The sequence below is a fragment of the Globicephala melas genome, chromosome 19 (genome assembly GCF_963455315.2).
Source record: "Globicephala melas chromosome 19, mGloMel1.2, whole genome shotgun sequence".
NCBI lineage: Eukaryota > Metazoa > Chordata > Mammalia > Artiodactyla > Delphinidae > Globicephala > Globicephala melas.
Window position 1 is genome coordinate 3,731,756 of NC_083332.1, and position 25,231 is coordinate 3,756,986.

The window sequence follows — 25,231 nt, forward strand, 5'->3', positions numbered from 1 at the left end:
ATTACTGGTAGGTGTACTAACTGCCTCAGTCAATTTGGGGATTAATAAGAATTATCGGTTAAAAGGAGAGACACACAGCTCTGACCCACAGTTACATAACTTAGGGAAAAGGTGGACATAACCATGAGTATACATTCAGGAGAACTGTGACAGAGGGGTCGTTCATATTAGACAAAATCATAGAAACAAATCTCACCAAAAATGAATGGACTGTTATACATATGCAACCCAATTTTATATGACAGAAAAATACACAAAGGTAAACGGCTACAATAATACAGATCAATTTTCAAGCCTGATGGTCAGTAAGTAAAGAGAAACTATAAGAGTGTACTTCATTACATCAAATTCAAAAGCAGACAATGTGGGACCCAACTAAACAAAATAAGAATTTAAAGAGGAAAAATAACAATTGATACCAGAGAAATACAAAAAATCATGAGAATACTATAAACAATTCTTTGCTAACAAACTGGACAACCTAGAAGAAATGGACACATTTTAGGAACATACAGCCCACCAAAACTGAATCGAGAAGAAATAGTTAACTTTGAATAGACTGATCACTACGACTGAAATAGAATCTGGCATTGACATATACACACTACCAAATGTAAAACAGATAGCTAGTGGGAAGCAGCCGCATAGCACAGGGAGATCAGCTCGGTGCTCTGTGACCACCTAGAGGGCGGGGATAGGGAGGGTGGGAGGGAGACGCAAGAGGGAGGAGATATGGGGATATATGTATATGCATAGCTGATTCACTTTGCTATACAGCAGAAACTAACACACCACTGTAAAGCAATTATACTCCAATAAAGATGTTAAAACAAACAAAAACACCTCCCTGCAAACAAACATACAGGACTGCATGACCTCATGAGAGAATTCTGCCAAACATAAAAAGAAGATCTTACGCTGAGCCTTCTCAAACACTTCCAAAATACTAAGAGGAGGAAACAGTCCCAAAGGCATCGTCTGAAGCCACAATCACCCTGATACCCAAAACCAGACAAAGACACTGCCAAAAAAGAAAATTACAGACCAATATTTCTAATGAATATAGATGCAAAACTGCTTAACAAAATATTAGCAAACCGAATCCAACAACACATAAAAAGAATCACACACCATGATCAAGTTGGATTCATGCCAGGGTCACAAGGATGGTTCAACATACACAGATCAATCAGTGTGATACAACAGATCAACAAAAGAAAAGACAAAACCGATTCCGCACTAGGAACTCCAGTTGGAAGAGCCAGGTGTGAGGCCTCTGCACGTGGCCCCCTGGGAGCAAGTGAAACCAGACTAAACACAAAGGAAAAAACAAAAAGCCATCGCAGAGCTGTGACTATTTTCAAGGCTACTGTTTTTCTCTGTGAAACACACTGCCTTTGGGGCAAAACAAGGAAGAAGCTGGTGATTCTCAGGTGCAGCACAGAAGGAGAGCCACTGCAGGCCAGCCGCCCCAACTCTGAAGGCACTCCAGCCGTGTGGCTGACAGGGTCTTGGTGCTCCAGCCGGGTGTCAGGCCTGAGCCTCTGAGGTGGGAGAGCTGAGTTCAGAGACCACCAGAGACCTCCTGGCCCCATGAAATATCGATCGGTGAGAGCTCTCCAAGAGATCTCCGTCTCAACGCTAAGACACAGCTCCACTCAATGACCAGCAAACTACAGTGCTGGACACCCCATGCCAAACAACTAGCAAGACAGGAACACAACCTCACCCATTAGCAGAGAGGCTGCCTAACATCATACTAAGCTCACAGACACCCCAAAACACACCACCAGACATGGTCCTGCCCACCAGGAAGACAAGATCCAGCCTCATCCACCACAACACAGGCACCAGTCCCCTCTACCAGGAAGCCTACACAACCCACTTACCAACCTTACCCACTGGGGGCAGACACCAAGGACAATGGGAACTATGAACCTTCAGCCTGCAAAAAGGAGACCCCAAACACAGTAAGTTAAGCAAAATGAGAACACAGAGAAATACACAGCAGATGAAAGAGCAAGGTAAAAACCCACCAGACCAAACACATGAAGAGGAAATAGGCAGTCTACCTGAAAAAGAATTCAGAGTAATGATAATCAAGATGATCCCAAATCTTGGAAATAGAATGGAGAAAATACAAGAAACGTTTAACAAGGATCCAGAAGAACTAAAAAGCAAACAAACAATGATGAACAACACAATAAATGAAATTTAAAATTCTCTAGAAGGAATCAATAGCAGAATAACTGAGGCAGAAGAATGGATAACTGATCTGGAAAATAAAATAGTGGAAATAACTACTGCAGAGCAGAATAAAGAAAAAAGAATGAAAAGAATTGAGGACAGTCTCAGAGACCTCTGGGACAACATTAAACGTACCAACATTCAAATTATAGGAATCCCAGAAGAAGAAGCGAAAAAGAAAGGGACTGAGAAAATATGTGAAGAGATTATAGTTGAAAACTTCCCCAACATGGGAAAGGAAATAGTCAATCAAGTCCACGAACCACAGAGAGTCCCATACAGGATAAATCCAAGGAGAATCATGCCAAGACACGTATTATTCAAACTATCAAAAATTAAATACAAAGAAAAATACTAAAAGCAGCAAAGGAAAAGCAACAAATAACATACAAGGGAATCCCCATAAGGTTAACAGCTTAACAGTTTCAGCAGAAACTCTGCAGGCCAGAAGGGAGTGGCAGGACATATTTAAAGTGATGAAAGGGAAAAACTTACAACCAAGATTACTCTACCCAGCAAGCATCTCATTCAGATTCGACAGAGAAATTAAAACCTTTACAGACAAGCAAAAGCTAAGAGAATTCAGCACCACCAAACCAGCTTCACAACAGATGCTAAAGGAACGTCTCTAGGCAGGAAACACAAGAGAAGGAAAAGACCTATAATAACAAACCCAAAACAATTAAGAAAATGGTAATAGGAACATACATATCGAAAATTACCTTAAATGTAAATGGATTAAATGCTCCAACCAAAAGACATAGACTGGCTGAATGGATACAAAAACAAGACCCATATATGCTATCTACAAGAGACCCACTTCAGACCTAGGGACACAAACAGATGAAAGTGAGGGGATGGAAAAAGATATTCCATGCAAATGGAAATCAAAAGAAAGCTGGAGTAGCAATTCTCATATCAGACAAAACAGACTCTAAAACAAAGACTATTACAAGAGACAAAGAAGGACACTACATAATGATCAACGGATCAATCCAAGAAGAAGATATAACAATTATAAAGACTTATGCACCCAACACAGGAGAACCTCAATACATAAGGCAAATATTAACAGCCATTAAAGGGGAAAGCGACAATAACACAATAATAGCAGGGGACTTTAACACCCCACTTTCGCCAACGAACAGATCAACCAAAATGAAAATAAATAAGGAAACACAAGCTTTAAATGATACATTAAACAAGATGGACTTAATTGATATTTATAGGACATTCCATCCAAAAATGACAGAATACACTTTCTTCTCAAGTGCTCATGGAACATTATCCAGGATAGGTCATATCTTGGGTCACAAATCAAGCCTTGGTAAATTTAAGAAAACTGAAATTGTATCAGGTATCTTTTCCGACCACAACACTATGAGACTAGATATCAATTACAGGAAAAAAACTGTAAAAAAATACAAACACATAGAGGCTAAACAATACGCTACTAAATAACCAAGAGATCACTGAGGAAATCAAAAAACACCTAGAAACAAATGACAATGAAAACACGATGGCGCAAAACCTATGGGATGCGGCAAAAGCAGTTCTAAGAGGGAAGTTTATAGGAGTAAAATCCTACCTCAAGAAACAAGAAAAATCTCAAATAAACAACCTATCCTTACACCTAAAGCAATTAGAGAATGAAGAACAAAAACAACCCAAAGTTAGCAGAAGGAAAAAAATCATAAAGATCAGATCAGAAATAAATGAAAAAGGAATGAAGGAAATAATAGCAAAGATCAATAAAACTAAAAGCTAGTTCTTTGAGAAGATAAACAAAATTGATAAACCATTAGCCAGACTCATCAAGAAACAAAGGGAGAAGACTCAAATCAATAGAAGTAGAAATGAAAAGGAGAAGTAACAACTGACACTGCAGAAATACAAAGGATCATGAGAGATTACTACAAGCAACTCCATGCCAATAAAATGGACAACCTGGAAGAAATGGACAATTTCTTATAAAAGCACAACCTTCTGAGACTGAACCAGGAAGAGACAGAAAATATAAACAGATCAATCACAGGCACTGAAATTGAAACTGTGATTTAAAATCTTCCAATAAACAAAAGCCCAGGACCAGATGGCTTCACAGGCAAATTCTATCAAACATTTAGAGAAGACACAACACCTATCCTTCTCAAGCTCTTGCAAAATATAGCAGAGGGAGGAACAATCCCAAACTCATTCTATGAGGCCACCATCACCCTGATGTCACAAAAAAAGCAAACTACAGACCAGTATCATTGATGAACATAGATGCAAAAATCCTCAACAAAGTACTAGCAAACAGAATCCAACGGCACATTTAAAGGATCATTCACCATGATCGAGTGGGGTTTATCCCAGGAATGCAAGGATTCTTCAATATACGCAAATCAATCAGTGTGATATACGATATTAACAAATTGAAGGATAAAAACCATATGATAATCTCAATAAATTCAGAAAAAGTTTCTGACAAAATACAACACCCATTTATGATAAAAACTCTCCAGAAAGTAGTCATAGAGGGAACTTACCTCAACATAAGAAAGGCCATATATGACAAACCCACAGCCAACATCATTCTCAATGATGAAAAACTGAAATCATTTCCACTAAGATCAGGAACGAGACAAGGCTGCCCACTCTCACCACTATTATTCAACATAGGTTTGCAAGTTTTAGCCACAGCAATCAGAGAAGAAAAAGAAATAAAACAAATCCAAATCGGAAAAGAAGTAAAGCTGTCACTGTTTGCAGATGACATGATAATATACATAGAGAATCCTAAAGATGCTACCAGAAAACTACTAGAGCTAATCAATGAATTTGGTAAAGTAGCAGGAGACAAAATTAATGCACAGAAATCTCTTGCATTCCTATACAGTCATGATGAAACATCTGAAAGAGAAATTAAGGAAACATTCCCATTTACCATTACAACAAAAAGAATAAAATACCTGAGAGTGAACCTACCTAAGGAGACAAAAGACCTGTATGCAGATACAAACAGATGGAGAGACATACCATATTCTTGGATTGGAAGAATCAACATTGATAATGACTATACTACCCAAAGCAATCGACAGATTCAATGCAATCCCTATTAAACTACCAATGGCATTTTTCACAGAACTAGAACAAAAAATTTCACAATTTGTATGAAAAGCAAAAGACATCGAAGAGCCAAAGCAGTCTTGAGAAAAAAAAACGGAGCTGGAGGAATCAGACGCCTTGACTTCAGACTATACTACAAAGCTACAGTAATCAAGACAGTATGGTACTGGCACAAAAACAGAAATATAGATCAATGGAACAGGATAGAAAGCCCAGAGATAAACCCACACACATATGGTCACCTTATCTTTGATAAAGGAGGCAAGCCTATACAATGGAGAAAAGACAGCCTCTTCAATAAGTGGTGCTGGGAAAACTGGACAGCTACATGTAAAAGAATGAAATTAGAACACTTCCTAACACCATACACAAAAATAAACTCAGGATGGATTAAAGTCCTAAATGTAAGGCCAGACACTATAAAACTCTTAGAGGAAAACACAGGCAGAACACTCTATGACATAAATCACAGCAAGATCCTTTTTGACCCACCTCCTACACAAATGGAAATAAAAACAAAAATTAACAAATGGGACCTAGTGAAACTTAAAAGCTTTTGCACAGCAAAGGAAACCATAAACAAGACAAAAAGACAACCCTCAGAATGGGAGAAAATATTTGCAAATGAAGCAACTGACAAAGGATTAATCTCCAAAATATATAAGCAGCTCATGCAGCTCAATATCAAAAAAACAAACAATCCAATCCAAAAAAGGGCAGAACACCTAAATAGACATTTCTCCAAAGAAGACATACAGGTTGCCAACAAACACAGGAAAGGATGCTCAACATCACTAATCATCAGAGGAATGTAAATCAAAACTACAATGAGGTATCACCTCACACCAGTCACAATGGCCATCATCAAAAAATCTACAAACAATAAATGCTGGAGAGGGTGTGGAGAGAAGGGAACCCTCTCGCACCGTTGGTGGGAATGTAAATTGATACAGCCACTATGGAGAACAGTATGGAGGTTCCTTAAAAAACTAAAAGTAGAACTACCATATGTCCCAACTATCCCACTACTGGGCATATACCCTGAGAAAACCATAATTCAAAAAGAGTCATGTACCACAATGTTCACTGCAGCACTACTTACAATAGCCAGGACATGGAAGCAACCTAAGTGTCCATCGACAAATGAGTGGATAAAGAAGATGTGGCACATATATACAATGGAATATTACTCAGCTATAAAAAGAAACGAAATTGAGTGATTTGTAGTGAGGTAGATGGACCTAGAATCTGTCATACAGAGTGAAGTAAGTCAGAAAGACAAAAACAAATACCATATGCTACCACATATATATGGAATCTAAAAAAAAAAAGGTTCTGAAGAACCTAGGGGCAGGACAGGAATAAAGACGCAGACGTAGAGAATGGACTTGAGGACACGGGGACGGGGTAGGGTAAGCTGAGACTAAGCGAGAGGGTGGCATTGACATATATACACTACCAAATGTAAAATAGATGGCTAGTGGGAAGCAGCCTCATAGCACAGGGACATCAGTTCATGCTTTGTGACCACATAGAGGGCCGAGATAGGGAGGGTGGGAGGGAGACGCAAGAGGGAGGGGATATGGGGATATACGTATACACATAGCTGATTCACTTTGTTATACAGCAGCTACTAACACAACAATATAAAGCAATTATAATCCAGTAAAGATGTTTAAAAAAGAAAACACAAAACCACATGATCATCTCAATAGATGCAGAAAAAACATTTCATAAAATTCAACACCCATTCATGATAAACACTCACCAAAGTGAGTACAAAGGCGACATATCTCAACATAATAAAAGCTATTTATGATAAACCCACAGCCAACATAATACTCAATGGTGAAAAGCTGAAAGCCTTCCACTGAATTGTGGAACAAGACAAGGATGCCCACTCTCACCACTTCTGTCCAACATAGTATTGCAAGTCCTAGCCACAGCAATCAGACAAGGAAAAAGAAAAAGGTATTCAAATTGGAAGCAAAGAGGTAAAAGTGTCATTGCATGCAGATGGCATGATACTCCATATAGAAAACCCTAAAGACTCCACACAACAACTATTAGAACTGATAAGTTAATTCAGCAAGGTAGCAGGATACAAGACTAACACAGAGACATCTGTTGCTTTTCATTCCACTAACAGTGAAATATCAGAAAAAATGTAAAATATCAATCTCTTAAAATTGCATCAAAAATAAAATACCTAGGAGTAAACCTGATGAAGGAGATGAAAGACATATACTTTGAGAACTATAAAACATTGATAAAGGAAACTGAAGATAATTCAAAGAAATGCAAAGATATCCCACGCTCTCAGATTGGAATAATTGATACAGGTAAAATGGCCATACTACCCAAAGCAATCTACAGATTTAACACAACACCTATCAAATTACCCATGACATTTTTCACAGAACTAGAACAAATAATCCTAAAATTTATATGGAACCACAAAAGACCCAGAATTGTAAAAACAATCCTGAGGAAAAAGAACAAACCTGGGGGCATAACCCTCCCAGACTTCAGACAATACTACAAAGCTACAGTAATCAAAAGAGAATGATATTGGCACAAAAACAGACCCAAGGATCAATGGAACAGATGTGAGAGCCCAGAAGTAAACCCATACACCTATGGTCAATTTTAGTATTCGACAAAGGAGGCAAGAATATACAATGGAGAAAAGACAGTCTCTTCAACAAGTGGTGCTAGGCAAACCGGACAGCTGCGTGTAAAAGAATGAAATTTGAACATTCTCTAACACCATATACAAAAAAAAATTCAAAATCAATTAAAAACCTAAATGTAAGACCAGATACTATAAAACTCCTAGGGAAAAACATAGGCACAATACCCTTTGACATAAATCACAGCAATATTTTTTTTGGATCCGTCTCTTTAGAGTAATGGAAATAAAAAATATATAGAAACAAATGGGGTCTAATTAAACTTAAAAGCTTTGGCCCAGCAAAGGAGACTGTAAACGAAATGAAAAGACGGCCTACTCACTGAGAGAAGTATCTGCAAACAATGGGACCAACAAGGGATTACTTTCCAAAATATACAAACAGCTCATGGAGCTGAATATCAAAAAACAAACTACCAAGTTAAAAATGGACAGAAGAAAAAAAAAAAAAAAATGGACAGAAGACCTAAACAGACATTTCTCCAGAAGCCATACAGATGGCCAACAGGTACATGAAAAGACGGTCTACATCACTAATTATTAGAGAAATGCAAACCAAAACCACAGTGAGGTTATCACCTCTACCGGTCAGAATGGCCATCATCAAAAAGTCTACCAATAATAAATGCTGCAGAATGTGTAGCGAAAAGGGAACCCTCCTACACTGTTGGTGGGAATATAACTTGGTGCAGCCACTACGGAGAACAGTATGGAGGTCTTTTAAAAAACTAAAAATACGGCTTCCCTGGTGGTGCAGTGGCTAAGAATCTGCCTGCCAATGCAGGGGACACGGGTTTGAGCCCTGGTCCAGGAAGATCCAACAGGCCGCGAAGCAACTAAGCCCATGAGCCACAACTACTGAGCCTGCGCTCTAGAGCCCGCGAGCCACAACTACTGAAGCCCGCGTGCCTAGAGCCCGAGCTGCGCAACAAGAGAAGCCACCGCAATGAAGAGTAGCCGCGCTCGCCGCAACTAGAGAAAGTCCACAGGGAGCAACGAAGACCCAACGCAGCCATAAATAAATAAATAAATTTATTATTCAAAAAAAAAAAAAGACTTACTGTGTGGCGGACAAAAGGTGGGGAGGAGCAGAAACGACTCAGAGGTCTGGATGGAGAGGAATGACCAGAAGGTGCTGCTGTGGATAGAAACAAGGAAGTCAGAGAGGAAGGGTCTGTGAGAAACAAAACCGCGTTCCCAGTGCAGGAGGCAGGTGGTGGTTCCTCTGTGTGTCAGTTGACAGGATTAGAAATATCTACCCAAGCCTCCTTCTCCCCTGGGGTCATCCGTTCTGTGACAGCCCCACCGGCTCCGCTAGACAAGCAAGGCAGACAGTGGAGGAGCCCTCAGTGCTTCACCCGCTTCCACCTCACATACAATGAACCCATCCAACAGCCCTGGCCCGAAGCCCCGCGAATCCATGACCCTGGTCCAGCACCACAGTCAAGCTCGGCGGCAGACTCAGGACTGGTCGCTGCAACCCAGCACCTCCTTCCTGGCTCTTCCACCCCAGGGCCTCACTCCCAGCTGAGGAATTTGATTCTCATGGCCCCAACCTGATCTACTGCAGGATCCTCCCCTAAAAATAATTCTTCCAGGGTCTCCACCTGCCTTCAAGTAAATTCCAAGTGTCTCCACATGACATTCCCTGAGGCTGACGATCAGAAGGGGCTGACCTCTCAGGACCAGCGAAGCTAACTCCTACCTCAAAGCAAGCTCCTCCCAGTTAACCACCTCCCCTCCCCAGACGCACACCTGAGTCCTCACCACACTTGTGTCTTCTCAAGGGGTCATCGTTGAGCCGATTATGAAAACCACAGACCCCTTTCCAAACCACCTAGAAGTCTTCCTGATTCATCCCACTCAACTGCGAATGTATTTTGTTGTAGGATTTCTGGAAGGGTTACAGAAGAAAACCTCATCAACCACTCAGATACTGACCCACTCATCACCTAGTGGTCAAATGGTACCGGAGCTCTATCACTGTTTATTACCACCACAGTCCTCCCACAGTCAAATCCCTGCGGAGCGGCGACCATCTCAGCCCAGCTGTGTGTTCATACCTTCCTTTCCGGAAAATTACCCTCTTGTCTCAAGGATAAAATCCAGGCACACTTGCAGGGTGCACTAGACCCTGTAGGACCAGGGCCCAGCATCCCCTGAACTCCAGTGCTCAGAACAGCTCCCCCCTCTTCCCGGCCCAGGGTGCCGGCCCCTCACCACTCCTGTGCTAACCTCTATCAGCTTGGGTCTCTCCTTCTCCAGAAGGTCCCCGCACTTCCATCACAAGCTTGCTGGGCTTCCACCTGTCACTGTGCCTCACTGTTTTTCTCCTTCTGTACAACTGAACAAAACTAGACCCAAATTATTTATTGTCTAAATAGGTATTGTCTGGTGTCATCAGCAGAGCTCCATGAGTCCAGGGAAAGAATCGGTCACCGTCACCAATGAATCTCATGTCTGGATATAGTAACTGCTCAATAAACGTTGGAAGGAAGGAACAAATTTTGCATTTTCAGCATCTCGGGAAAGGGAAGGGGCTTCTCCAAGGTCACACAGGTTCTATGAAAACCAAAATCAGAACTGGAACCAAGCAGTGCGCTGGGCGGTGCCACGCATGTGTCTCTTGCTTCCACGGTGTTTGGACTGAACAGACCCAAGGGCGCCCCTTCCTCCAGACTCGGACCACCCTCCAACCTTTTTTCCAGTCACAACCTTGGAATCACCCACTCAGCTCTCCTCGCCCTCCGGGACCAGCCAACACCATTTTCTGAGCTTAGCTCCTTACTGCCGACCAAGCATGAGCTCCCAGATTCGTCACAATTCCTCCGCCAGGTGGAGGCCGCAGTCACCCGCCTGGTAACGTGCATCTGCCGCTCTCCCACACCTACCTGTCTCTGCGCTTCTCTTCCCACACGACGCAGCAGCTCGCCAGGGCGTGAGACATCGTTTCGCGAACTGGCCTAGGAGGAGCCGGAGGGCCCGAGCTCACTGGAAAAGGCAAAAGCAGCGCTGTGGCCGCGCCCTCTTTCAGGACGTGCCAAAGCCGTCCCAGGAGCGTGGGGAAAGCCCAGGACGCCGTGGAAGCCGCCCGGCTGACGGAGAAGAACCTGCGCCAGGCCCTGTGGGTCCGCAGGCATGGGCTCTGCCCGCGCAGACTCCACCTCTGGACTTCCTGGAGCCACTTCCTGGATGAGCAGGTGAAGCTCATCAAGATGGGTGACCGCCTGACCAACCTCCGCAGGCTGCTCGGCCCCCAGGCTGGGCTGGGCGAGTGTCTCTTCCAAAGGCTCAGCCTCAGGCACCACTAGGAGCCCCTGGAGCCCAGCGGCCTGTGAGGAGCCCCTCTGGGGTCAGGGCTTCTGCCTGCAGCCTGTCCCTGCAGCCACTGGGCAGCTTGTTAACCGCCCTGGAGCCCTCTCCGCGCCCTGGGCGGAGCCAAAACTGGGCTGCTCCTAGGCCCTGCCCTGCATCCTCAACTTCCTGTCCCGGGACGAGTGTCACTCTCTGGCTTTGGGTTTGGCCCGAGGAGAGGCAGAGTGCGTGGGGTCTGGTGAGACCCACATGTGGTCTGGAAGGTCCCAGAGCCTGCTGTCTCCTGGGCCCCATCCTGCAGGTAGAGCAGCGTGAGGCCCTGGGGGGCTGTTCCTCTTTCTGAGAGGCTGCTATGAAGGAACCCGACGTGTAACACAGCCTGCACCTTGTCAGCCCCCGCGTGTCTGTCTGTCCTGCTGGCTCTGTGGACTTTGTGAGACACCAGCACGGCTGGGGACCATGGGAGGCACAGCCACGACCCCGACCCTCACTGCCCTTCTCTGCCTCGGTGAGCTTTGGGGAAGGGAGCGGGGAGGGGGCCCCTCTCCTCCCAGGTCTGAAGCTGAGAGACCCCAGGTCTCAGGAGATCAGTGGGGGCAGAAATTGTGGGGGAGGAAGGATGTGCTCAGCCCCAGATCTGACCCCAGAACTCAGGGCCCAGACCAGACCTGGAGCATCTATGATGTGTGCTGGGGGATGGGCGCTCACAGGGAACTCCCAGGGCTGAGTCAGGGCCCGTGGAACCAGGTCCAGGTAAGTGAGGCCCCCCAGACCTCCTGCTTCAACCCAACAACCCCCTGGTCATCTAGGGGGAACACAGCAGGTCTGAAATGATGCTGACCTGTCTGGGAGGGGCCTGGGGAATGACAGCTGGGGAAACTGACGGAAGAAGGGCACCCCTAACTCTTCAGGTCTGATCCCTTTCCAGGGGTCCTCCCCAAACCCTCCATCTGGGCTGACCCAGGTGTCGGTCACCAAGGGAAGCCCTGTGACCATCTTGTCTCCGGGATCTCTGAGGGCTGATGTCTACCGTCTGTATAGAGAGAGGCCCTCTGGACTCTGGGAGGCTAAGGCCCCACAGGACTCCAGTAACAAGGCCAGTTTCCCCTTTGAATCCTCGAGCTCAAGCACTGCAGGGCAGTACCAGTGTGTCTATCACTGCAGGAAAGACAGGTTAGAGTGGAGTGACCCCCTGCCCCTGGTGGGGACAGGTAGGAGGGAGGACCCGGGTCCACTCCCACTGCGGCAGCGCCCTTACAGGCAGAGGGAGCAGAGTGTGGGCTCAGGGGCACGGACGTCTCCCCTCACAGCCCACACCTGCGGTGAGCTGGGTGAAGGTCCCCTTTAACCCAGCCCCTTCCCCTCCCTCTCAGCAGCCGCGCCCTGTGGCGGCCTCAGGAGGGGGCGTGTCCCTGGCAGCTCACAGTTTGCAGCGGGCACTCTGCACCTGCTGAAGGAGGGAGGCGCCGACCCGGCCGACGCCAGACATCGAGGACCCATGGGAGGGGACAGGCCGTGTGCCCTGTGGGCCCCCTAAACTCCTCCCGTGGGGGAACCCGCGGATGCTATGATTCTCCCAGCTCCCTGCACATGTGTGGTCACACCCCAGTCACCCTCTGCATCGCCAGGTCACAGGTGAGGGCCCCCAGCCCCATCGTTTCCTGGACCCCTGACCTGAGCCTTGTGCCCAGTGAGCCCTGGGGTGATGGGGGGTCAGGGGCAGTGGCCTCCCGGGGCAGAACCACTGGCGGGAGGCCTGGGAGGGACCAGGAGAGCTCTCACTGCAGCCCCAGTGAGCAGTGTGGGGTGTGCGTCCCCCTCGGTGCCACTGTCCCTTCTCTGCAGGGGTGTACAAGGAGCCCTCGCTCTCAGCCTAGCCGGGCTCTCTCGTGCGCCGTGGAGACAGCCTGATCGCCGGTGAGCAGCCCCTGTCCTGCCCCACGTCCTGACTGTGCTGTCAGGGTGCTGGGCCCAGAGCCACCCCTGGTGGTGATGGGGTCCTGGGAGGGGTCCTAGAGCAGACATTGAGATAGGGCAGTGGTCCAGGGAGAGTGAGTGAGAAAAATGGAGGGGGTGCCGGGAGATAAGAGAGACCCACACAGAGGGGCTGAGAGCAGCTGAGAGGGGGTCACAGACAGGGTCCCTGGAGAGAGGATGGTGGTCCCTCAGCTCAGGGTCAAGGGTGTGTTGGGGGTGGCTCTGTACACATCACGACCTTCCTCGCCCCCAGAAATGTACAGGAAACCCTCCCTCTCAGCCCAGCTGGGGCCCTCAGAACCCTGCAGAGAGAACGTGACCCTGCAGTGTGGCTCTGAGGTCTGGTCCGATCCCCTCCATCTGTCCAAGGAGGGGTCACTCACTCCTCCCCAGCACCTTCGTCTGCAGGACACGGCTCCACCCTTTCAGAACAACTTCACCTTGAGTCCTGCGACCTCAGCCCACAGTGGGACCTACACGTGCTACAGCTCACTCAGCACCTCCCCCTCCCTGAGGTCACAGCCCAGCGACCCCTGGACTCCTGCTCTCAGGCGAGGAGCCCCCTCCCCATATCCATCGAGGAGCCAGACCCTCGGCTCACAGCCCTGTCCCAGGGGAGCTCTGAGCTGGAGGAGAAGAAGGGGGACGCAGGGACGTCAGCCACAGGTGGCCCCACCCCACGGAGGGAGGGACAATACAGTGGGAGTCCCTCTCCCTCTACTCCACTCATCCCACCCCAGGGTCCAGGCAGTGCTAGGTGTGTGCAGAAGGGAGACAGAAGAGCGGAAGCTCTGAACTTTGAGGGAAGACGTGGAGCTAAGAACAACATGAAGATCCAGACATGCGCCACATCCTCCTTCTGTCCTTGTTCCAGGCAGCACTGGGGGCCTGCAGGCTCTCACCCACATGCACGAACGCCATGTCTGCTGAGTAACAGAGTCCTCTTAGCCTAGAAGAGACACAGTCTCCCCAGTCCTGGGCTGAACTTCTGTTAACCCTTCCCCACTAAACCTTTACAGAAGGGTCGCTTCCCACTGGACCTGGGGCTGGGAGTGGAGATGAAGGAAGGAGGGGGCTTCATGTCTCAAGTATAACTGAGGTCACTGGTGCCTATTGGGTGGTCATAGTGAGAAGAAATGCATGAAGGGGAAGATGCCCAGCTGAGACAGGGAGAGAAGAGCAGGTGCCCTCCTCGCCTCTGTCTGGGTGCTGATTCCTAGGAGCACTTAGAGTCATCACGGCACCTATGGAATCAGCCCCACAATATGAAGGGCAGAGTGAAGGTGGCCTCTCATTTTCGGGTCAAGGAGGTGGTGGGATTCACTGGAAAGCTGCATGTAAGTCATCAAATTAGAACACTCCCTCACACCATATACAAAAATAAACTCAAAATGGTTTAAAGACCTAAATATAAGACATGACACTATAGGACTTCCCTGGTGGCGCAGTGGTTAAGAACCCGCCTGCCAATGCAGGAGACACGGGTTCGAGCCCTGGTCTGGGAAGATCCCACATGCCGTGGAGCAACTAAGCCCGTGCACCACAACTACTGAGCCCGTGCTCTAGAGCCCGCGAGCCACAACTACTGAGCCCGCGTGCCACAACTGCTGAAGCCCACACGCCTAAAGCCCGTGCTCTGCAACAAGAGAAGCCACTGCAATGAGAAGCCCACACACCACAGTGAAGAGCAGACCCCGCTCGCTGCAGCTAGAGAAATTCCTTGCGCAGCAACGAAGACTCAACACAGCCAAAAATAAATAAATAATATAAATAAATTTTTTAAAAAAGACACGACACTATAAAACTCCTAGAAGAGAACATAGGCAAAACACTCTTTGCTATAAATTGTGCCAGTATTTTCATAGCCTTATTTATTTTTTTGGCCGTCCCGCGCCTCTTGCAGGATATTACTTCCCCGACCAGGGCTTGAACCTGGGCCACGGCAGTGAAAGTGCTGAGTCCTAACCACTGGACCACTAGGGAACTCCCAACTGTACTAATATTTTCTTAAATCAGTCTCCCAAGGCAAAAGAAGTAACAGCAAAAATAAACAAATGGGGCATAATCAAACTTAAAAGCTTTTGCCCAGCAAAGGAAACCATCAACAAAATGAAGACACAACATACGCAATGGGAGAAAATATTTGTAAACAATGCGACCAAAATACACAAACTGCTCATATGACTCAAACTCAAAGAAATAGACAACCCAATCAAACAATGGGCAGAAGAACTAAATAGACATTTTCCCAAAGACATACAGACAGCCAACAGGCACATGAAAAGATGCTCAACAATGTTAATTACTAGAGAAATGTAAAGCGAAACTACAGTGAGGTATCACCACGGTACAGTCACCAGGGCTAACGTCAAAAACTGCAAAGAATAAATGCTGGAGAGGGTACGGAGAAAAGGGAACCCTCCTACACCCTTGGTGGGAACGTACATTGGTGCAGCCACTGTGAAAAACAGTAAGGAGGATGCTCAAAAACCTCAAAGTAGAGCTACCACATGATCCAGCCGCCTGGGCATATGTCTGGAGAAAACCATAATTTGAAAAGATACATGTACCTCAGTGTTCATAGCAGCACTATTTACAAGACAAGCCACATAGCCAAGACATGGAAACAGCCAAAGTGCCCATCAACAGGTGATGGATTAAGAAGATATGGTATATATATGGTATATATATACACATACATACATATACATAATGGAATATTATTCAGCCATAAAATATGAAAATTGCCATTTGCAGCAGCATGGATGGAACTAGACAATAGTATGTGTAGTTAAACAAGTCAGAGAAAGACACATACCATATGATATCACTTATATGTGAAAAATAATACAAAGAAATCTGTACACAAAACAGAAACAGACTCACAGACATAGCAAACAAAATTATGGTAACCAAAAGGAAGAGATGGGGGCAGGATAGAAATTAAAACTATGAGATTAACAGATGCAAACTACTATATGTATAATAGATAAGCAACAAGGATTTACTGTATAGCACAGAAAATTATACCCAATATCTTGTAATAACCTATAAAGGAATATAATCTGCAAATCACACACACACATACACACACACACAAAAGAATCACAATGCTGTACACCTGAAACTAACAATATTGTAAATCAACTATACTTCAATTTTAAAAAGAAGTATAATTGATATGACAAGGGATGACAGAAAATGCAAAAAAAGAACTACAAGCACCACAAATAGTCAAAGAATCTTGAAAAAGAACAAGCTGGAGGAATCACTGCCAGATTTCAAAATATACTACAAAGATATAGTATTAAAACAGTATGCTGGGCTTCCCTGGTGGCGCAGTGGTTGGGAGTCCGCCTGCCGATGCAGGGGACACGGGTTCGTGCCCCGGTCCGGGAAGATCCCACGTGCCGTGGAGTGGCTGGGCCCGTGAGCCATGGCCGCTGAGCCTGCGCATCCGGAGCCTGTGCTCCGCAACGGGAGAGGCCACAACAGTGAGAGGCCCGCGTACCACAAAAAAAAAAAAACAACAGTATGGTAATAGAAAACAACAAACAGATGTATAGACCAACGGAACAGAATGAAAATCCTAGAAATAAACCGACCCGTGTGTAGTCAACTAATATTTGACAAGAGAGTCAAGAGTACACAATGGGTAAAGGACAGTCTCTTCAATAAATGGTGTTGGTCATATATACAATGGAATATTACTCAGCCATAAAAAGAAACGAAATTGAGTTATTTGAAGTGAGGTGGATGGACCTAGAGTCTGTCATACAAAGTGAAGTAAGTCAGAAAGAGAAAAACAAATACCATATGCTAACACGTATATATGGAATCTAAAAAAATAAAATCGTTCTGAAGAACCTAAGGTCGCAGACGTAGAGAATGGACTTGAGCACATGGGGAGGGGGAAGGGTAAGCTGGGATGAAGTGAGAGAGTGGCATGGACATATATACACCACTAAATGTAAAACACATAGCTAGTGGGAAGCAGCTGCATAGAACAGGGAGGTCAGCTCAGTGCTTTGTGACCACCTAGAGGGGTGGGATAGGGAGGGTGGGAGGGAGACGCAAGAGGGAGGAGATACGGGGACATATGTATATGTATAGCTCATTCACTTTGTTATAAAGCAGAAACTAACACACCATTGTAAAGCAATTACACTCCAATAAAGATGTTAAAAATAAATAAATGGTGTTGGAAAACGGTGTATTGCGTGCAAAGCACGTCATTAGACCTTTCCTTATCTTGCCACTACATTTTGGATTAGAACATTTACGATTTACCCTCTTAACAACTTCCAAGTATATACTACATTACTGCTAATTATAATCACAATGCTGTGCGTTAGATCCCCAGAACTTATGCATCCTCTACCTAGAAGCTTGAAGAACTGTAGTGTGTTAATTTTGCATGCTGTATTATATACTGGAAACATCCTTGTAGTATTTTATTGTCTATATGTGCAAGTTCTTCTAGGTTTTATATGGCAAAAATCTCCTGGGTAGCATAAACATATTTGAAAATCTAAGGGATAATGATGCATTTCTTATTTAATTGACTGTCTTATTTTGTATAACCAGAAACAATGTGGAGTAATTCCTTTTGTCCCAGACCTTCACTAACACGGGTTATTGTCAGACTTTAAAAACAGTTTGCTAGTCTCACATTCAAGATATTGAATTCTTAGATTAAAATTTCCCCAAAGAAATCTCCAGGCCTAAATGGTTTTACTTGCAAATTCTAGAAAACATGTAAAAATAATAATATTAATTCTACTCAATCTCTTCTAGAAACTAGATGAGGAGGAAATGTTGTATTAATTTATGAGGCCAGACCAACTCTCATAGTAAAAGTAAAGAAAACGAAAACAAAATAAAACAAAAATTTGCAGGCCAGTCTCCCTCATGAGCATAAACATATTCAACAAAATATTAGCAAATCAAATCTAACAACATACTTTTAAAATACTACACCACATCCAAGTGGGGCTTATCCCAGGAATGCAACATTGGCTTGATATTCAAAAATCAAGCAACCAGGGCTTCCTTGGTGGCGCAGCGGTTGAGAGTCCGCCTGCCGATGCAGGGGACGCGGGTTCATGCCCCGGTCCGGGAAGATCCCACATGCCGCGGAGCAGCTGGGCTCGTGAGCCATGGTCGCTGAGCCTGCGCGTCCGGAGCCTGTGCTCCGCAACGGGAGAGGCCACAACAGGGAGAGGCCCGCCTACCACAAAAAAAAAAAAAAAAAACAACTGGACAGAAGACCTAAATAGACATTTCTCCAAAGAAGACATACACATAGCCAAGAGGCATGTGAAAAGATGTTCAACATCACCAATTATTAGAGAAATACAAGTCAAAACCACAGTGAGGTATCACCTCACACTGGTCAGAATGGCCATCATCAAAAATCTACAAATAATAAATGCTGGAGAGGGTGTGGAGAAAAAGCAACCTTACTACACTGTTGCTGGGGATGTAAATTGTTGCAGCCACTATGGAGAACAGTGTGAAGGTCACTTAAAATCTAAAAACAGAGTTACCTTATGATCCTGCAACCTCACTCTTGGGCAGATATCTGGAAAAAACTCTAATTCAAAAACATGCATGCACCCCAATGTACCTAGCAGCACTATTTACAATAGGCAAGACGTGGAAGCAACCTTAATGTCCATCGACAGATGGATAAAGAAGATGTGATATATGTATAATAGAATATTACTCGGCCATAAAAAAGAATGGAATAATGCCATTTGAAGCACCATGAATGGACTTAGAGATTATCATATTAAGTGAAGTATGTCAGAAAGAGAAAGACACATATCATGTGATTTCACTTATATGTGGAATCTTAAAACATGGTGCAAATAAACTTATTTATAAAACAGAAATACACTCACAGACAGACAAAACAACCTTATGGTTACCAAAGGGGATAAAGGGGGAAGGGATCAATCAGGAATTTGGGATTTGCAGATACACACTACTTTACATAAAATAGATAAACAACAAGGACCTACTGTATAGCACAGGGAACCATGCTCAGTATCTCATAAAAATCTTTAACGGAAAGAATCTGAAAAAGAATATGTATATATAAGTGAATGACTTTGCTATACACTTGGAACTAACACAACATTGTAAATTAACTATACTTCTATTTTAAAAAAAAAAAAAAGAAGTAATTTTGCCGCCACTGCGGGTGAGGGAGAACCCTAGTCCCCTTAAGTGGAGGATGCCCTGGTGTCTAGGTCTGTGGTCTCTTCAAGTGCTGACTAATGGCATTCTCATTTCTCTCATTAGAGACTGTGACAGATATCTGTTTAGTCTTCTCATTTTATTTCCTGTGTAGATTAGCTATTGTTTCTATTTTTCCATTTCTGGTCTCACTACGATGCATTCTAGAAAAATTAATCAACGTTTTAGGCAAGATGGCAGAACAGCAAGTCCCAGCTCTCATCCCCGCACATAAACAGTGACAAAAGTACGGTATTTGGGGAAAATAAATTTTATGCGAACTGCAGGATCCAGTTAGCAAGGTGCGACACCTCGAATGAGCATAGAACCAAGAAAAACCACTTTGAAAGGATAAAAGGAGCAGTTCCCTCCCCCTGTCCCCCCTCCCCCAAGCTGGCACCCTCAGCGCTGAGAGCCTCCTCCGTTCGGCCCAGGCCAGAGGGAGTCAAGCTGCACCCACATCCCCAGGCTCCGGGCACTGCCTCACAGACCTCCTGGCCTCTCATCTCACTCAGAGCCCGAGGCCACAGGCCCATGTGGGGGCAGCAAAAGAGGAAGAGAGGGACAGGCGCTGTAGTAGCCGTCAGAGCCTGGCAGGATGGAGAGGAGGACCGATCCTGAGACTTCTCCCTCAGGAGGAGGAAAAGGGAGCCCGCCCCCACCCCCGCCATCCCCTGCACTCCTCCAGGGGAAGCGGGGACACCGTGAAGGCACACAACTAGGAATCCTTTCCCCAGGAGGGAGCGATGTGGAGCTGCACGTCCACAGAACACGTCTGAGAGGCTCCAGAATCTCTGACTGGACTGGTCTGCAAACTCCGACCATAAAGACTGGAAGAGGCGGCTGCTTCTTCCAACACACAGACACCAAAGCAAAGCTGTAAGACACACGAAGAATCAGGGAATGTGACACTGCTGAAGGCAAGACATAAACCGTAACAGATGAAGGTCTATCAGATGCCTAACTGCTCAAAATAACTATCTCAAAGAAGCTCCGTGAGCTATCTTCCACAAGGGTGCCAAGAACACACAATTGGGAAAGGATAGTACTTTCAATAAATGATGCTAGGAAAACTAGACACCCACATGCAGAAGAATGAAACTGGACCCTCAGCTCACACCATATATAAAATCAAGTCAAAATGGATCAGAGACGTAACCATAAGGACTGAAACCATAAAACTACAAGAAGAAAGCATAGGGGAAGAGCTTCTTGACGTGAGTTTGGACAATGGTTTTTTGGATATGACACCGAAAGCACAGGCAACAAAGACAAAAATAGACAAGGGGATTGCATCATATTAAAAGCTTCTACACAGCAGAGGAAACAGACAACAGAGTGAAACGGCAACATATACAATGGGAGAAGATATTTGCAAACCACGTATCTGATAAGGAGCTACTTGTCAAAATATACAAGGAGCTCACACAATGCAATGCAAAGTAGTAACAACCCAATTTAAAAAACAGGTAAAGGACCGGAACAGGCATTTCTCAAAAGAAGACATTCCAATGGCCAAACAGTACATGAAGAGGTGCTCAACATCACTAACCCTCAGGGAAATACAAATCAGAACCACAGTGAGATATCACCTCACACCTGTTAGAATGGCTGTTATGAAACAGACAAAAGATAACAAGTGTTGGGCTTCCCTGGTGGCACAGTGGTTAAGAATCCACCTGCCAACGCAGGGGACATGGGTTCGAGCCCTGGTCGGGGAAGATCCCACGTGCCACGGAGCAAGTAAGCCTGTGTGCCACAACTACTGAGCCTGCGCTCTAGAGCCCACGAGCCACAACTACTGAAGCCCGCGGGCCTAGAGCCTTTGCTCCACAACAAGAGAAGCCACCGCAATGAGAAGCCCGCGCACCGCAAGGAAGAGTAGCCCCCGCTCACCGCAACTAGAGAAAGCCCACGCACAGCAACGAAGACCCAGCGCAGCGAAAAATAAATAAATAAGTTAATTTAAAAAAAAGATAACGAGTGTTGGCAAAGTTGTGGAGAAAAGAGAACCCTATGCATTGTTGCTGGGAACACAAATCGGTGCAGCCACTGTGGAAAACAGTATGGAGTTTCCTCAAACAATTAAAACTACAACTACCTACCATAGGATCCAGCAATTCCACTTCCGGGTATATAGCCAAAGCAGATGAAACCACGATCTCGGAGACATATCTGCACTCCTATGTTCACTGCAGCATTATTCACATTAGCCAGGATATGGATACAACCTCAATGCCTGTCGAAAGATGAAGAGATAAAGAAAATGTGAGATACGCACGCGCACGCACACACACACACACACTGGAATATTATTCAGCCTTTAAAAAGAAGGGAATCCTTCCGTCTGGGAAACGTGGATAGAACTGGAGGACATTATGTGAAGTAAAAGAAGCCAGACACAGACAGACAAATACAGCCCGAGCTCACTTCCCTGGGGGATCTAGAATAATCAGGCTCATAGAAACACAGGAGAATGGTAGTTGCCGGAGGCTGGGAAAGGGGTCAGTGGGGAGATGCTGGTCACGGGGAACAAAGTTTCAGTTACGCAGTCGAGTCACTTGTGGAGATGTGATGTACGGTGATGTGACTACTGTTCACAATATTCCATCGTAGACTTGAAATTTGCTTACAGGATAGACCTTAAGTGTTCTCACCACACACACACTCACACACAAATGTTCAGTATGTGAGGTCATGGATATGTTAATTAGCTTAATTGTGGTGATTATATCACAAGGTAAGTGTATATAAAAACATCAAGTGGGACTTCCCTGGCGGTCCGGTGGTTAAGAATCCACCTGCCAATGCTTGGGACGCAGGTTGGATCCCTGGTCAGGGAACTAAGATCCCACATGCCACGGGGCAACTAAGCCCACAAGCTGCGACTACTGAGCCCATGCACTCTGGAGCCTGCGCACGCAACGAAAGATCCCGCCTGCCACAGCGAAGATCCTGCGTGCCACAACTAAGACCCAACACAGCCGAGTAAATAAATAAATAAATAAATGCTTTTTTTAAAAAATAAAAACATTAACTTGTACATCTTAAATATACACAATTTTTGTTACTTATATCTCAATAAAGCTGAAAATGTTTTCTTTCATTTAATTACACCAAGCACATTGGTAGTTATTCCATCTCTAATTTTAGGCTGTTACTCCCATGTTAACATATGTATTTACATTTTTATTTCTAAACAGCTATGCATTCTCCTCCTCCATTAGAGAAGACAATGTTCTCATTATACTTCACCTGAAATCAGGGAACTCTATATACGTGCATGTGCGTGTGCACATCTGTGCGCCTGTTTGCACACGTGTGGGTGCATCTGTGGGTGCGTGTACTAGTTGTGTTAGTTAATTTTTCAGTGCTTTTCATACCATTTTTTTCTCATATGACATCTCACTTTCTCCATTACATCTCTTAGTATTCCTTTCACTGAGTGTGAAAATAGTAAAATATCTAAGAACTTGAGTCTCTGGAAATGCCTTCTTTCACTCTCATTCTCTCTTTATCAAGTTACTTGAAAACATTTCTTATTTCAAACTAAGTGTGTGACTCAACTACTGGGAGAGGAACATACAGGTGATGGGTAAGGGCTCCATCCCCACCAGAACCCTCCTTCTCTCTCAGGAAGACGCAGCCTGACGTGGTGGGCTGAGCGGAATGGACACAGCTCCCGCAGGTCACATGTGGTGGCTGGAACCTCCTCGCAGTTAGGGATTCACCCTCTGATGAGCCTTTCACTTATGTTCCTTAAAAATAATTTGGCTCAGTGTAAAATTCTTCCCAATTAATTCCCTGAAGGTATTTCTCCAGTATCTTCTGGCATCGCCTTTTGGTACGGGGTAGTCTGGTCCCAATGAGCTTGTCATTCTCTTAATGGTAATTTGCATTTTCTACAGGAAGTAGTTTCAGGACATTTGTAGGGCCTCAGGACAGTCGTCCTTGATTTTTTTCAGTTGAAATTTTCACAAAATAGAATTAACCGTTTCGAAGCGTACAATTCACTCTGAGATACTTTTTTTTTTTAATTTAACCTTCATTTTCTTAATTTACCATGAAGGGTCAAGACACAGATGTCACTTTTAAATACAGGTGTCCTAGCACTTAGTTGGCCTCTCCTCATCTCTGAAAAATGTTCAATTCTTCATTTCTTTGGCCGTTGTTATACGTCACGACCTTTCCTTCTGACGCTTACAATAGATATGACGTGGGCCCTCCTCATTCTATTCCCCAAGTATCTTGAATTTCCATTTCTGGTCTCTCTAAGCTTCATTGTGGAACATTTCCTCGATATTGTGTTCAATTCCATAACTGGTCCCTCAGCTGTCTTGTCCTTGATGGGGTGACGTTTTTTAATGTGTTCATCCTACTGGATTTGTCATCTCTACCTTTTCTAACTCTTAATAACTGCCCTTTCTTCTATAAAATAATCCATATGGTTGCCTCCCTTTATTTTTCAGATACTTAAACACGCTTAATTTAAATCGACTGTCATATTTCCCTACTGATTCTTTTTTTGCATATTTTTATTTCAGCAAAGTCACTAATTGTGTTGTGATACAATCAAGATATTCACATCAAGTATGATCTACATTTTTTTCACCTCTTTATTGGTTTCCTACTGATTCTGTTTCCTTGCCTAGGACACCCCCATTCGTCAGCAGACGGCTGTCCGTAGCACTGTCATCATTACTAGGGTCACTGTGATGTCCATTCCTGTTAAAGGCTCTGCCCTGACACCCCTGGTCTCTCCTAGAAGGCTTCTCCCGGGGCTGTCCTGGGAGTCAGGCTGACCAGGGGCGACTGCTGCAGCTGCTCTGCCCCGTGCTGCCCACCGTCTCAGACTTAGCATCTGCTCACAGCTGTGGCCTCAGGGATGTTGCAATGGGACCCTCACACTCTCACGAGGGTGGACGCCCAGGGCTGACAATCGTGGACTGAGTCTGTTTCATGCTGAGTCTGTTTCATGCCACACAGGGGAGGTGGCTCAATGCTGACCACGGGCTTGGGGCAGTGAGCAGAGCTATCCCAGTGCCCGTCCAGAAAGGCGGGGAACTGGGGCCGCAGCTTCAACCTCCACCTGGAGCCCTGACCCCTCCCTGCCTGTGAGGACCTGGGTCCCTCTCTCTGTCCACACAGGTGGGAACCTCCTCCCTATGACCCCCTTGATGATCCCGGTCAGCGGGGGCCACTCAGCCTAGTTCCCTCTTCTTTGGTCTGGTTCCCTCTCCATTTGGGGAACTTTCTTTCTCTTTTTCTGCATGTGTCTGTGGGTACGTGTTTCAGAAATATTCAAAATAGCATTTCTCAGTGTTAGGAGCAGAGGAGGGCTCTTAGGTGGGCACCACAATCACCCACTTTGCCGTGGAGTCTGAGCCCAGGATCCTCTCATGTCCCACCCACTTCTGTTGTCACCTGCTCTGGAAATTAACCGTGGTGATCCTGCAATAAACCTGACACCATTGAGCTCACAGCCACGCTGAGGAGTGGGGCTCGCGACAACATGCAGAGGAGGAAACTCAGGCTCAGAAAGGGCACTGCCCTCACGGTTACAAGAGCAGTGGGGACAGATTTAAATAGAGACGTTTTCCTTCAAAGGGAGACCTCTAACTTAAATCAAGGTCCCCTCAGCTTCCA

At 45.2% G+C, this 25,231-nt stretch overlaps 1 protein-coding gene and 1 pseudogene across 9 annotated transcripts in view; one reads left to right on the top strand and one right to left on the bottom strand.

Annotated features, from left to right (window-relative positions):
* Positions 1-25,231, bottom strand: part of CDC42EP5 (CDC42 effector protein 5) — a 198,017-nt gene that overhangs the window by 55,082 nt on the left and 117,704 nt on the right. For 2 of the 9 annotated variants that reach the window (XM_060289666.2, XM_060289668.2), the window contains exons 5-8: positions 21,691-21,824; positions 10,942-11,041; positions 9,806-9,944; positions 9,112-9,188 (exon numbers count right to left, since the gene is read on the bottom strand). The exons of 2 other annotated variants lie outside the window; for them this stretch is intronic. The gene's annotated coding sequence lies outside the window, so the exon portion shown is untranslated. The remainder of the gene's footprint in view (positions 1-9,111; positions 9,189-9,805; positions 9,945-10,941; positions 11,042-21,690; positions 21,825-25,231) is intronic. 5 more of the 9 variants (XM_060289674.2, XM_060289675.2, XM_060289671.2 and 2 more) reach the window with 4 other exon arrangements.
* Positions 10,851-13,314, top strand: LOC132594003 (leukocyte immunoglobulin-like receptor subfamily A member 1; annotated as a pseudogene).